General features: G+C 56.6%; 1 long non-coding RNA gene across 2 annotated transcripts; it reads right to left on the reverse strand.

The window, feature by feature from the left end:
* Positions 1-314: 314 nt before the first annotated feature.
* Positions 315-9,094, reverse strand: LOC120227022. Of its 2 annotated transcripts, XR_005527150.1 has the most exons (4): positions 8,805-9,094; positions 7,142-7,270; positions 4,366-4,616; positions 1,651-4,014 (listed from the first exon to the last, which is right to left on the reverse strand). It is a non-coding gene; the product is annotated as an uncharacterized LOC120227022 (long non-coding RNA). The 2 variants fall into 2 exon arrangements; XR_005527151.1 differs by lacking the exons at positions 7,142-7,270; positions 8,805-9,094 and adding an exon at positions 315-1,072 and having other exon boundaries at positions 1,776-4,014; positions 4,366-6,534.
* Positions 9,095-15,264: the final 6,170 nt, after the last annotated feature.

Raw genomic sequence — 15,264 nt, forward strand, 5'->3', positions numbered from 1 at the left:
GCGTCACACGTGGCGTCTGAAGCGACCCCTTAACCTCTGCACACTGCTTCCTCCACACTCTCACTCCCAAGTCGTTGGGGAAAGCCAGGGGGCTCACGCCAGCGTCCTCTGTAACGGCAGAGTGAGCACTAACCATCCTAGCCACTTGTTTCTGACGGCATTTCTCAGGGGACACACATTTTCCACAGCAAGATAAAAACCCCTCCCTGCTAATTTATTAAACTGCTTTATAGCCTGAGTCTGACCAAGAGAGTTTATGATCAATATAAGTAATCTCAGTCTCTCTTTCTCAAACAGTCTTCCGCTGGGAAAAATACTGTTTTAATAACACAAACCACAAGGCAGACTCCCCTAACACACGTCCTTGGATGGAAGATTGGAGGGTAACCAGCTCCTCGACCAGAGACACGGCCCCCGAGGGGCCCACAGCGGCACCTCCCAAGAAGATAATATTTTCACTTCTGTAAGAGCTGGTACAGGTTTAAAACATGGCGAAAGGCTCATCTAGTTTAGAGTCCGGCTTGAGGACTGTTACAAATAATAAGCCGAACGTTTCGTCTTCTTTTCCAGTAACAGTCATCAGTTCCACTCGGAGTGTAAAGGAGGCGTCAAGGGGCCTGGCTTCTGCCCCCCGGAGCTGCCCAGGAGGATCCTGATGGGTGACCTCCGTACCCCTCACCTGTGACGCACGGACTCACCTTTCCGTCCGTTCCCCTGCCTCACGCTCACCTACAAGCAGCCCCACTGAAGGGGTCACAAGTGTGTGATCTGGGCCCACACCCGCCTGGCCCCGAGCTCGGGAGAGCATTACCTGACCCACCTCCTGGCTCACTGCACCCTGATTTTCCTCAAGGGCACCCCTCCCCCAGAGGGAACTCCTGTCGCCCAGGACCCAGCCAGCTGTGCACCCTCTCCAGCTGCAGTGAAGCTGCCGCCAGAGCTGGGCGGGGACTGTGTCCTCAGACATGGGAGCCCCCAGCGTGAGGACACTGGTCCACGTGGAAAGGGGGAGCAGGGTTCCAGTCTGGCGACGTGCTGATGAGGCTGGTTACTCGTCCACACGTTTCAACAACTGGAAGAAAATTACAGAAGAACTGAGTCAAACCACGTGACGTTGCCGCTGGGAGACGCAGGGTGCTTGTTAGCACACGTGGCTCCATGCGCCTGACCTGAGCGGACCAGCAACCGGGCCACAGTGCGTCGTGGTGGCCTCCGTGTTTCCAACAACGAGGCGGAGGAGGCGGAGGGCGCCTCCGTGACACGACGTAATCCGTGGTGACCGTGACATGGTGACCCTCCATGCAGCGACCCTGCTTCTCCAACGACACTTAACAGTCATGAACCGTGAGAATAAAATCCTTACCGGCACCATCATGACTGTGTCAGAGTCACGTACACACTTAACCCCGTGCGGTTTGTGTCTCAACAGAGGAGTTATGCTCCCAGATTTTTACTGTGAATCGTACTACTTTTGTGTTTTTTTTCTTTTTTTTTTTTATTAATGTTTTTTATTTATTTCTAGGAGAGAGAGACACAGTGTGAGCAGGGGAGGGTCAGAGAGAGAGGGAGTCACAGACTGAAACAGGCTCCAGGCTCTGAGCTGGCAGTCACCACAGAGCCCGACACGGGGCTCGAACCCACGAACCGCGAGGTCATGACCTAAGCGAAAGTCGGACGCTTAACTGACTAAGCCACCCAGGTGCCCCTGTGTGTGTGTTTTTTCTAAATAGAGAAGAATAGTCCCACGATTTAAGTGACAGACCTTTGCAGCGTACCTGCCTCCAAATCTCTTAACGATTGAGCCTCCTGGGTGTCTGCGGACTGTGTGTCGTACTGTGACTCAGGAACCTGCCACGTTTGCTTTTCTTGAGGCACGAACAGCAATGAGAACAGAGAACCACAGGTGGACGCAGATGGAGCCCTGAATCCTCCTCCGGAGAGAACAGAGAAGGGATGGACGTGTGTGAGGACGGGGCGGCGGACCCTGGTGTCTCAGAGACCTGAGTTCAAGTCCTACGGCCCCCACAGCCTCGCTCTCCCATTCGTCCTTCCTAGCCTCTGATTTCCAGCTACAAGGCTATTATTTGTAGCTCATTCATTCATCCTGTGTTTACTGAGTTCCTCCTCTGTCACATGCTATGCATTTTGTGATGAACAAAACCACATGAGCTGACAGTCTGGTGGAAAAGACAAATAGGAACTAAAGGACCACGTAAGGGGTGTGTCACCAAGGAAGAGGCGACCACAGAGTGATGTCCACCTGGTCCAGAAAGGGAAGGTCCCTTGGGGAATGATGGCAGAGCTGATACATAGGGGCCACTGGGAGTGGCCAGGAAGGTGAGCAGGGATGGTGCTTTAGGCAGAGTGAACAGCATGTGTAAAGGCCCTGGGGCTGCAGCAGGGGTGGACGAGGAGGAAGGTACAGGCGAGGCTGAGATGGGCAGGCTGGGCTTTGGGCCTTGGGGAGGGCTTCCTCTTTTACCCAGGTGGGAGGGGAGCAGGGTGGGTCCCCAGAAGAAGGGGCAAAAGACTAGACAGATTTCTTTAAAAGGTCATTCAGTCTGCCCCAGGAGTGCAGACAGGGCAAGGGACCATCTGTGGAAGTCAGTAGACCAGTGAGGGGGCTGTGCAGGTACCAGGGAAGACACGATGCTGTGTTCCCTGGGGGTGGAGGCCGTCGACATGGGGAAAGCCACTGGGTTCCAGGCATTCCAGGGAATTCTGGACAAGAAGTGGACTGGTTAGTGACGGGTCAGACATGAGGGGAGTGAAGGACAGAATACAAGGGACGACTAAGCCGACGGACCGTGCTTCCTCAAGCGGAGACTCCGAGTGAGCTCTGGGGTGAGGGGACGGAGCTCGCTCCTGGCTTGCTGACTTTGCAGGACCTGAGCCACCCACTGCATACGTCAAGGGGACCCCATGGCGCGTGTGCAGCTGGAAGACGGGAGTACTGCAGACATGTGAATCTTGGGTCCTCAACGGACGGGCCGTCTCAAAGGCTGGGGACCAGAGGGGAATCTGCGCGGGGCACCTTACGTTCAGGCTAAGGAGGGGGAGCCGGCCGGGAGGAGGGGGCAGGAGGAAACCAGGCACGGTGCTGCCACGTCACGCATGAAGGACGTGCACAGAGAAGGGTGGCCGGCAACAGTGTCAGGCCTGCGGGGTGGCCCAGGTACACCCGGGCATCGGCAGCCCTGACAGCAAGTGTCCATGTTGAGTGTGGGAAAGAGCAGAAATGGACTGGGTGCCCTGGTGAGGAGCAGGTGTGCAGTGGGAGACGCTTCGGACAGGGCCAGCTGCGAGGGGGGCTCCGCGGAGACATGTGGCCACGGGCAGGGTTAGCGAGCGGGCCGGCCGGGAGTGCAGACTAAGGACTGCCGGGAAGCAGGGCGTGGTTCAGGTGGCTGTCAGGCTGGGAGGCGACCAACACTGAAGCGGGAAGGGCGGTGTGCAAACGGAGCAGCCTGCCAGCAGCTCCGGCCGTGGGAAAACAGGGGTGCTGACGACCCCATCGAGGCATTCTTGTTTGTTTTAAAGCTGAGAATCCTGCATTCTTAGCTGGCTTTCAGTGGAAGCGGACATCTGCAAGCAGCTGACGGACAGCCCTGTAATGGGGAGGGGGGGACCCAGGTCCCTGTGTGTCTGCAGGAGGTGGCATTTGGGGCAGGAGGGGACCCGGGTCCCAGTGTGTCTGTGGGAGGTGGTGCTCGGGGCTCTCAGTGCTGGCAACGCGACAGCCACTTCTCAGCGAACTGCACCCCTGTGTATCTGCCACCAGACCAGGGACGGCACTGGGTGGTCCGTGTTTATCTTCCCCCTTCACACTAGCATTCTGCTCTTGCAAGTCCTTCCCCAAAGAGCCCTGAAGACTCCTCTTCTGGGTTCCCGAAAACACTTGCTCAAGTCAAATACCCCGAAGGTCACAGTGGCCTCAAGGACACGGAGCAGGCTCGTCAGCCACGTGCTCCTGTGGTTCCGGGGGAGATTCGTCGGCTCGGAGCTCCGAGGAACCTGCCAGGAGGAGTGAGCATTTGGCCCCAAGTCCCTCCTTCCCACCAGGAAAGTCCCGCAGCCGCAGGAAGGGTGTTCTTGGTGACGCTGAAGGCCTCCCGGAGTGCGGGAGGCCAGAACGGCAGGCTCCCACAGGAGCCGAGACTCCCAAGAGCCTGCTCTGGCCGCCGGCGCCTTCCGCGGGGGCGCGATTCCACACGCGGCATTTCTGATCTGCAGCGAGTCCCGGGCCCCCACGGACCCTGCTCCCCTGGCGTTCCCAAGACGGTGACGGAAGCGCAGCCCGCAGCAGAGACATACCCGAACCGGGAATGTGCTCCACCCCTCACCGAACAGTTCCAGTGCACTGACCTGATAATGCCGGGGGCTGACTGGTGCTCAGATGGTCTGAGAAGAGGAGACATGAAAACATGTGTTTTCTCCTCTTTCTGAGGAAATGCCGAGTTTGAAACCCCACTTCCAGCGGGAGGAGAGAATCTTGGCTCATTACCCAGATGGAACTTGGCCGTGCTGGTCGGTTTAGTCCCATTCGTGCCAAATACGCTACTGAGGCTGCTGGGTTCGAATACATTTCTGACGCTGAGGTCTGGAATCTCCCACTGCTGTGAGGAAAGAGAGAAGACATTTCTGTTGGTTTACAAAAATCTCTTTAATAACTGTGGTCTCTCCTCCGGATCCCCTGCACAGGAAACGGGAAACGGGAGACTCCGCCTTACTCAGTGCTCCCCTCTGCAAACCTGTCTGACCTGTGGCAGCCGGCAGCTACCGGCTGGGTGAGTGCTGGCCGCTTGCGCTGTCTGCAGAGGACGCTCGTGGCCCCAGCGGCTGACCTCGATTGCAGGCTGTGGAAAAGCGTCACTATTTCTATCATGAAGTTTCCTGCTCCCAGACAATAAGAATTAAGAAGCTAACAAAAAATTCCAACAAGCAATGGTTTGTAAACACCTAAATTCACTATGCCGATCACCGCCATTAAAGGAAGGAAAAATAAGACTAATGTATAAGAACACATGTAACCGGCCAAAGCAAGAACAGAATATGCTCTTCTAACGGTAATATGACAATCTCCTGCCATCCCTTGAAATAAAACTCAGGATAACAAAGAGGAAATTTCAAACGAGGCACAAAACATGACATCTAGATTCTAAAGCCCACTGGCAACTGACTACAAATGACAGATTCTGACATGTCTGTTTCGGAAGCCACCATCCGCCGTGTCTGACGCCTGGTGGAGAGCGTGAGATGGGCTGCGGGTGCCTGTGGGGAGGGTCTGGAGGAGGCCTTCTCTGGAAGGTTCTACCAACACCTCCAGGGTGGGAAGGGAGGGCCATCTCGACTATGAGAGGAGCAGCCTACAACACACGGTTTTAGAAGGGACCCACAGACACGGAGAAAAGTGGGTTAGAGGCCAAGGCAAGTTTGGAGATCAAGTCAACAGGTTAGAAGTGGGCTATCTAGGAGGGAGCCTCACTCAAACTGAAGACCTCAGCTCTGCATGAGCCCCTGTGAAGAGGACGGACAGACAGCTACAGGCCAGAGGGAAACACTGGCATACTGCGTATCTGACAGCAAGATGATGTCCAGCATACCTAACAACTCAGAGTTAACCAGTGAAAATACAGCAATCCTATTAGAGAACGGGCAAGCCACAGGAACAGACAGCTCACCAAAGATGATGTACGAATGGCAAAGAAACCCATGAAAAGATATTCCACATCACTAACCGTCAGGAAAATGCAAACAAAACCTGCACACCTACTAGACTGGCTAAAATAAAAAGTAGCGAGTGAGAACAGCAAATACTTAGGAGAAGCTGGGGAAATCGGTCACTCACGGTGCTGGTGGGAACGTGTGGTGGTACAGTTGCCATGGAAACCAGTCTGGCAGTCTCACATCAAACAAAACATACAGCAACCATACCGTCCCGCACTGCACGTGAATGGCTCCAGCAGCTGTATTCACAACAACCCCAAACCTGAGGCGGCCCTGCGGTCCTTCAACAGGTGACCAGTGGAACAAATGGACACCTGGGCCGTGGAACACTGCGCCACGAAGGGAAGGAATAAACTGCTGATGCACACAGAACTGTGGATGAATCTCCAGGGAACTGTGCTCAAATGAGTAGCCTGAGGAAAAAAAGTCCTCAAGTATGGATGGGCCCAGGGAGGCTGGATCAGGAGACAGCAGTGAGAGTGATTCACTGTCCTAAGTGCAGCCAGCAATCTATGACTCAGTCAGTGGCTGTGGTCTTCTCAGAGATGAGGACGGAAGGGTGACTGCTGTAGAGACAAAAAGAGGAACTCTGTGTAGACATAGTGTCTGGCAGGCAGCAGGACCTTAATAATCATTACAGGGAGGAAAGGGGTGAAATGCAGTGGATGGAGTGGGTGGAGTGGATGGAATGGAATGGATGGAGTGGAACCGAAGGAGTGGGTGGAATGGGTGGGATGGAACCGAGTGAATGTGCGGATGGAACGGAATTGAAGCTTCTTGCCAAGAGTCTTCTTTCGTTTCTCCTCTCTTTACTAAACATACGTACCTTTTCCTCGGTAACTGTTTTGGTAAGATCACGACCTCAGCGTCAACAAGCTTTTCAGGGACACTCATGAGCTGTACCTGCAGTGACAGCAGGTACAAAACAACAATTTTTGTGAGAATGTTGCTAAGTTAGGTAAGAAGAAACTTCTTACTGTTCACACCTGCATTATCAATTACTTGAGCATTTTCATCCGATGAAAAAGAAATTCTCTGTAGAAGGGAACGGAAGCTTTGACACAACACAGCTAACCTTAACAGTCTAGTCTATTCTCTCAAATTGCTTCTCAGGTAGAAGGCATTGCTTCACTTGCCTCGGACCATCACACAAGGTAACTGAAAATTGGCCAGTTTTCCCTCATTCCCCAAGAAAACACATCTTCCTGCCCCTAAAACATGTCTTTTCTATTCACTCACATACTCCTGGTGGCAGGGCCACCGTACGAAATCTTCAACAGGGCCTCAGATGCCCTTTGCTCAACATCAATACCTGGAGGTTGGTCTTCGCTGACACTGGAGGGGCTTTTCTGCCACATCGCAGGGAGTGACAGCAGTCCTAAATGCAAAACCAGATCAGAGAAGGGACCCTCACCTATCCGCACGTGGCACAGATGGTGGTGAGCAAGGAGCCTGACTAGTGGTGGGTGGTGACTCCTCCAGGGAAATACGGTAATTACTCGCAGGCCTCACGGGGTCTCTGAAACTCACTGCCTCAGCAACCCTGAAAAATAAAAGGGACGTTATTACAAAATGGCAAAGGAGGGCATTCAGCTAGAAAATGGGTTTAAAACCTAATATTAAACTTCAAATTATTGAGCCAGTGATTCTTTCGGATGAAATTTTCAATTCTGTTATTGAACCCTACTCTATTTAACACTCTGCTCTGGCGCCTCCAGGGGTGTCCAGAAAGATGAAATATAATCCCTTGGCCACAGGTAACAGAAAATTTAGTTAAGGCCCAGCAGAATGGCCCAGGAAGCTGTCAGACAACAAAAAGAGTCCACACAACTGGGGACAGAATCTCAGCCATCCCACGTCACCGGCTGTGTAACCTTGGGGAGGCCACTCGCACTGCCTAAACTTTAATTTTCCTAATTATAAAATCGTGTGATAAACAGCAGTAGGGTTGTGTGTGGGGGGGGGGAGAATAAAAAAAGCTTTCCTCCCCTACACCTCCCGGCTCCACTGGCTGGGCCTCCGGAACCAGACTGACCACAGAGAAATGGGAGAAACGCAAGCGGGACTTTGCTCACACGCCCACCAGAGCGCTCAGTGAGGTGCCGCTCCAAGGGCGGCCGGTCACTGGGCTTACGGAGCACGTGAACCAAAAGACCAAGCTCTGGGACAAAGGACAAGGACTTCTGAGTTTCTAGGGCAGTAAATCTGGGGGAGGGAAGCATACGGGGGAACCGTGTTCTGTAGACTCCGCCGGTGTGACCCCTGGGTGAGGGTCCACACTTGTCCCCGGAGATTAGCTCCTGTTCCTCCCAGGAGAAAGGAGACAAGAGACCCCTCTCGAAGGTTCTGTCCTGACTGTAGGCAAACAGGTGCAGGGCAGGCAGTTTTCTTTGTATCCACTTCTTCATAACTTCATACCTTGCCTTCAGCCCAAAATAATCCCTGCGTGCAAGTGGCACGTTTTGGGGCAACACGTTTGACTGCACGTCAGGGAACGTCTACTGTCCTGCTGCCTCCCGTTCTTCTCCTGGTAAAGGCCCTCAGTTTCTCTCCAGGTGACCACCCCTCCCACCCCACCCCCCAGCAGCCCACATGATCCAAAGTTGACTCCATCATGGCTGGGAAGGAAACCCTGCTATATGGTCTGAGTTAACGGTGCGCTGCCTCCCTCAGGCCGCAGTGCTTGCTCAGGGATGAGCCCATGACTCGGGCAGGTCCAGGAAGATGTGACAAAACTCCGGTGGAATGTGAGCTCAGGGCCACCAATGCTGAGGGAGGAGGCCTGGGAAGGGAGAGCCAGAGCGGGCTGCCCGGGGCAGGGAGCCATCAGGTGGATGTGGGATGGGGCTGCCACTGAACCCGGGTACCTAAAGGCCTCGTGAACTACACGGGCCACAGGACTAGTCTGCCTTTGCTTCAGACACTCAGGCTGTGTTTCCTGTCATTTATGATGCAATGAACATATCCTACCTTGTACATAAAATCCGCGCAGAACTGAGATGGCACTGACTTGGTATACAGTAGGTGTTCAATAAATGACAACTGTGCTAATGTTCCTGCCAAATGGAATCATTTACCCCTTGCCCCGGTTACTCGGCCACCTGCTTCTTCTTTCCTCATCTGTACCCTGGATCCTCCCAGCTCAGTTCTCCAAAGCGCTCACTGAGATTTCCACCGGTGGGGGTGAGTCCCGTGTCCTGGTCGTCATCTGACATTGAACAAGGCCCGTGTGTCCCTTCTCAACAACAGGTTTTCTCTAGAAAATAGTCTGGAAGAGCCAGGGTCCCTGAGTTAGCAGTGAGGCCATGCTGGTGGAGAGGTGGGGGGTGGTGGGTGGTACGAAGCACACATCCCTGCCCCCGCACGGTGTCAGGGCTCCTCCCGTGTGTCCTGGACGAAGAGCTGGCCTCTCGGAAGCACGCAGGGGCATCCCACAGGGAGGACAGGTGGAGCCTCCCCACCTCCTGCTGGGCCACTCCGTCATCAGGGGTTGTGACCGAGGCAGGGCAGGGTGGAACCAGCCTGAGACCGCCCTGGGAAGGGGTGGCAGAGACACCAGCGCTGAGTAACACACACCAAAACCGTGTGTCGGTTAAATTTGACAGGGAGCCACCTTTGCTCAGCCCTCGGCCCCCTACACGCGGTGCCTACCCCGACGGCATGGCTGCTCCCCGTGTGGGAAAGAAGACTCCGCTGGTGCCCTCAGGCTCCAGGCTGCGGCCGCAGGCTGGCCGGAGCCGCCGCTGTGTCTGCTGTTTTGCTCAAGCCCAGCACCGTGAGACCGTCCGCAACGAGGCAACGACAGCAAAATCAAATTTGCTTCACGCACACCAGCTGCTTCGAACGCAGGGAAACCAGCTTCCGCTCTGTTGCCACCTCCCTGCGGTCGGACGTAACAACGAGCGGCGTTTCCTGCGTGTTCACCCGGGCCAGCGTCCGTCCTCACCGCCGCCGGGGCGCAGGGGTGACGTCACAGCTCCCCCAGGCGGGGAGGTGACCAGAGACCTCACACAGAGGAGCGGGAGCGGGAGCCCCGTCCCGCCGGCCACGCCGAGCGGCCGCTGCGAGCCTCGCCGTCAGGTGCAGGCCCCGGCCCGACCTCGGGACCCCGGGTTAAGACGGCCGGGCCGGGGCCCCGGAGTCACGGCGTGGAGGGCCCCCTCCGACGGCGCGGGACCGGCCCCGGCGGGAAGTAGACGTCTCTGTGCTGAGCCCCCGACGGGCGGCCGCGACGTGTTCCTGCGGCAACAAGGGAGCGAGAGTCTGCAGGACTGAAAAACGACGTGCTTCCTGTATCGGATCCCAGGCTCCACCACAGACCCCAGGAGGGGGACACCGTCCTCAGGAAGCGGCATGGGGTGTCCCCGCCCCGGCCACCCTATCGGGAAGTCCCGCGCATGTGGGCGTCTTTATCCGCGCTCACCTGGCGTCGGGTAGTCTGTGTGCGCATCTGGCCTGGGCCTGACTCCTGCCTGTCCCGCCCTGTCCCCATGTCCTTCCTCCACCCCCTCATTCTGACTCTCCTGCGGTTTGTCTCCCCATTTCTCGCCCCCACACCCCGATTCTCCACGGCCCCGCTCCCATGCGGCTCAGGCTCCTCGGTTCCGCCCGCTACCACCGCGGGCATCGGTCTCCACAGGCCAGGGGAGACACTGCGCAGGGAGTGGTGAACCACGCAAACAGGGCTGTGTGGCTCTGGTACGTCCCAGAGCTGCCCCTGAGGCAGGAGGCGGACTTCTGGAACATTCTTTTCATTGTACTCCTGCTATGGAAGTGCTTCCTGTGGGGAGCCCAGAAGTCCTCAGACAGGGGCAGCCTTGACCCTGCCCATAGCTTCGTATGATTGGCTGCTGCTTGTGCCAATCCTGTGCCACTCGCTCAGTGATTGGTCTAGGCCGTCATGTGACCCAGGCCTGGCCAATGAACTGCGAGGGGCTGTCTGCGGAGACAATCATGGGAAAGGTTCTCCCACTGGAGGGAAGAGGAGGTGCCGTGTCCCTCCGGTTCCGTCCCGAAGCGGTGGGTGGGAGGCAGTGCCGGTGTCGCTGCGGCCCTTTGGGCTCGGAGCAGGACGCAGGAGGCCCGAGGCTTGCCGGGGACTGAGGCGTGTCTGCCACACCCGAGCGGGGCGACAGAGCCAGGCCCCCGCGGCCGCCCGCCTCCAGCCCGCCTGCCTCAGGCGGGGGAGCTGTCCCTGCGGCCCAGACGGGGAGACCGAGGCTGGCAGAGAGAGAAGACCCGGCCACGCCCAGGCTTTTCTGACCGGAGTCACGAGGTTCCCGCAGCTCAGGACCTTCCCTGTAGCACTTGTCAGACTGTGGTCCGTGTCCACGCCCTCAGCAGAGCCCCTTGAAGTCCGTGCCTCCCGGGGGGCCTGCTTCCGGGAACCCGGCGTGCTCTGCGCGGGATTCGGACCCCTCCCCCCCACGTGCGGGGGAGCTACTGCCACCTCCCTCTGCTTGGGGGTGTGCGGACGCGTGGTTTGTCCTGTGACTCGGGATCTGTGCTCAGCAGGGAAGACGGAGGTGCACAAATGTGTGGCAAGTTCCTACTCCGGTAGGGGTGCCAGTTACGCGTTCTGACACAACAGGGACCCATTTAGTTGTTCTGGTAACCGTGGGACGCTTGGGATTCTAACGCACCGGGACTGGGCCGGGAGAGGAGCAGGCTGTGTGTCCCCCCAGGACGTGTGTTGATGGGATTTTCCTGAATATGCCCCAGAACCATTGTCCCCTCTGCCGGGCGTTGGAGGGCACGTGACCCAGTGGCGGGGTCCCTGGAGGGCACACGGTGCGCGGATGCAACACGCAGCTGAGCCCAGAGGTGTTCTGCAGGCGGAGGTCCGCTGTGACAGCTCGTGGAAATGTCGCAGCGCTTTCTTGAAGCGACTAGAGCCCCAGATTGTCAGAAAGGTGGGGTTTATTTGAGGGTTTCGATCGTAGAAACACAAATGGTGTCTTGGTCTCAAATTAACAACTCTCTGAATCCTAGGCAACAAAATGCAAGACACTGACATTTTTCTTCCGCGGTTCAGTCTCTCTAGTCCTTCTGTCGCTTCTGTGAAAGAGAACAAATTCGGCGTTTCACAGGGGAAGCCAAAAGACGGAAATATCAAAGGGCGTAAGGAACACATGCTGTTTTTGTCTGCACAAGATCTGTTTCTGCCTTCAGACCAGCCCATCCGACTCGCTCTCCAAGTCCCCTCCCATGTGTTTTGGGTGAGCCTGACCCTGTGGCATTTTAGGGAGGTCGCTGGTGACCCTGGCGTGGCCTGTCAGCTTATTGTACATCTTGCCTCACCTCCGGCTTCCCAGCCACGGTGACTGGCTCCTGGAGAAACACAGACCACCTTTGCCAAGTCAGGCCTCACCTCTTTTTAGTAGCTGTGGGAAAAGAGAAATTCCCCGTTGTGCTGAGGCTGTCGAGAAGTAAAGATAGGACTCTGGGGCACTGGGCAGGCTTCCGGGCTCCACAAGACGGGACCCCCGCCCCCAGCGATAACACAGCTGATGGGGATGCAGGAGAGAGTGAATCAAGTGAGGACTCCTCGGTAAGGTCCTCGGAGCCCCTGGATTGAGCCGTCCCTAAAGCAACTTGTCTCCTACTCCTCCTCTCTTACCGAACTCCTTCGGAGATGGATTTTCTGTCACTTGAAATTAAAAGAGATCCGATTCCGTGTCAAGTGAGGCACTCAAGTTCAGAAGCTGAGCACAGGCAGGCTGTGGTCTGGGACCCAGACCATTCACCTCCTAGCCCTGAACTTGTACCGTTCTTCTGGCTGTCAGTTCGGCAGACGTCCTGGCAGATAATTGCATATGGAGATTTCATAAGCAAGGGCAGTTCTTTAAGAAGAGAACGCATACTGTCTGCCGAGAAAATTACAGGGAATCATGGGGGCGGTTGGAGGGAACTGAGCGAGTGAGGAGCCACCATTGAGACCCTGAGCCTCCTCTGGGGACCTGGTGTGCACTGTGCCTGTTTGTCTGCATAGGCCCTGTGCGCTGGACACCTCTCAAGCCTCCCTCACTGATGGGGGTGGGGGTCTCACCTGGAGAAGGGAGAAGTGACTCCCCATGTCCCACGGTTTATCCTGGTGGGAGGAGGAGCTGGAGGTTGGTCCGCCTGCCGGGGTGGGGGGCAGCTCTGAAGCACCACCTTGTGCTGGGCAGGAAGGGGGCATCCTCAGGCTTCTGTGAGACCCGTCAGTGCCAGCACGCAGGAGGCATGTGGTGAGCTTCTAGATCAAATGTAATCAGATGCACTAATGAACCCAGTGTAATCACTACCCCACACTTTTTATAATCATCCATCACGTACTCAAAACCCTATAATGACCAGCTAGACAATATCCTTCTCAGTGTGTCTGTTAAGGTGCCAATTCCTTCATCCTAGAGAACAGGTGTTCTAGGGAAACAGCTGTATTTATGAGGTTCATTAGGATGCCTCACAGCCTGCAGTGCAGACGGCCGCCTCAGGAGAGCGCGGAGCAAGAAATGCTAGTAAGCGAGGCAGATAGAAGGAGCCCTGTCCTCCCAGAGATGGGCAGAGCTGGCCCGAGCCCACCACCGTGCCCACTGACCAGCGGCAGCTGTGAAGTACATCGCGACCTTGTCCAGGGTCAGAGCCTGTTCCCAGATGATGAACTCAATGAAAGCTCTAACCTCGTAATGAATGGTCTGGTCCTGCTCAGACCCGATCATTAGGTTGACGCTGGGCTCCCCGTAGGCATGGGACACTTTGCCACTTGGGTCGGAGGTGCTCAGGGACACACTGACTAGACTCTCAGACAAGCAGGAGGAGTCAGGGGCTGTCTGTGTGACCAGCACGTGACTCCGGCCAGGGCTGGGATAGAGAGAGAGGGTATCTCCATTCCGAGGGTGGGCGACCAGTCCCCCTCCCACCCCTCCCCGCCCCGTGCAGTCTTGTTTCCGTTCTTGAGCAGGTCCTTCTTAACGTACGCAGCTGCTGGGACCCTTGCCGGGTCCTAACACAGGTCTCACCTCACTTCTTTGGGCGCAGGAAAGAAATTGCACTTTACCCACATCCCGCAGTCTCAAAGGGCAGCTCAGAGAGAAGCCTGGCTCTTTTAACATAGAAGCACAAACTCAGATGCCCGCAAACAAAGCTGCTGCTCAAAACGTTTGACAGCTGGCAAGGCATCAGGCCCGAGTCGGCGTGTCCACATTGCCGGGTTCGGAGCCTGGGACACAGGAGCGGGGGAAGGTACATGCCAGAATGTGGTTTCCATGGCCACCGGGATGTGGAAGGGCACTTGATTGACAAGGGGAAGCCGGGACTCGGTCCCCGAGCAGGGAAGAATAAACCCAGCATATCACATTTCGTTCCCGGGAAAAGCTGAAGATTCATGGTTCTCACGTGGCGTTTTCTAGCTTACTGTGCTTCGTACTATTCAAAAAGAGCACCGCCCAGGCCTACAGGGCACAAAAGCCCATCTCCAGATGCTGTCAGTGCCACACCAGAAACGCTGACCTCTGTTCCGTGCGGCGTATGGTACACGTGTCATCGGCGTGGTGATGCCAGGTAAGGCAAGGCCAGGGTCACGGCTGACATGCTTCTGGGTGCGGAGGGGGGTCCACACCCTGGGATTTGGCTTCAGAGTTTTTTGCCTAAAAGGCGACATTGCCTCCCCAGCTTGAGCTGGAAGAAGGCTCCCCTTACATGTCAAAGAAGACACCTCCTGCTGAAGGAAACCTTCGGGCCCCGCCTCCACGCCTCAGCCTTGCTTCCAAACGGGATTCCATGAAAACCCCCTGCAGCCTCCCCCTGCTCTACCGTTTCCACTGGGGCCTTCCCCAGCCTCCCGGCCCTCTCCGAGTTCAGGGCCTGGCCCCATGTCAAGGAGAGCGGCCCAGCGGGCGGATCTGCCCTCCCTGTGACCAGCTTCCTGCACACCAGCTGTCAGGCGTAATCCCTGGTCCCACCCGTGACCTGGTGGGACCACCTGGTGCTGACGACACTTACCTGGTGGTCCCCCACCTCACCTCCCTCCCCCCTGCACTTTACTGTCCAGCCCCTCGCAGGTGGATGTCCACGTGGTGTTCCTGTCCTGTGACCCCTTCCTCCTTCACCCCCTGAATGTGGTCTCTGCGCACCCCTCCCCCCGCCCTCTTGCCCCTGGGGTCGCTCTGACCACGGTCACCAAGGACTGCCTTGTTCCTAAACCCAGCGGGGTATTCAGGCTCGAGCACGTGGTTCCCTGGCTGGGAACTTGGCCGTCATCCCATCTAACACCAGGTCCCATGGGCCCACCTGCTGGCGTGTCTGCCTGTGGGCTCTCGCCCTCCCGCCGCCACCTTGGTGAGAGCCGGAGTCGTCTCTGGCCAGGGTCATTGCAACAGCCTCAGCTTGGTCCTTTCCCGACATCCAGGTGCTTATGAATCACCGGGAGCGTGTGCCGTGGGGGCTCGGATCCGGTACTTCTGGGGGGGCTGTCCTTTGAGACCAGTGCTGTCTGTCCGGGATGCATGCGGAGGAGCCATAGCCCCGCCCACCGCCATTGCAGCCAGAGAGAGACTT

This window comes from Hyaena hyaena, unplaced genomic scaffold, assembly GCF_003009895.1.
Source record: "Hyaena hyaena isolate Hyena2069 unplaced genomic scaffold, ASM300989v1 scaffold_1935, whole genome shotgun sequence".
Lineage (NCBI taxonomy): Eukaryota > Metazoa > Chordata > Mammalia > Carnivora > Hyaenidae > Hyaena > Hyaena hyaena.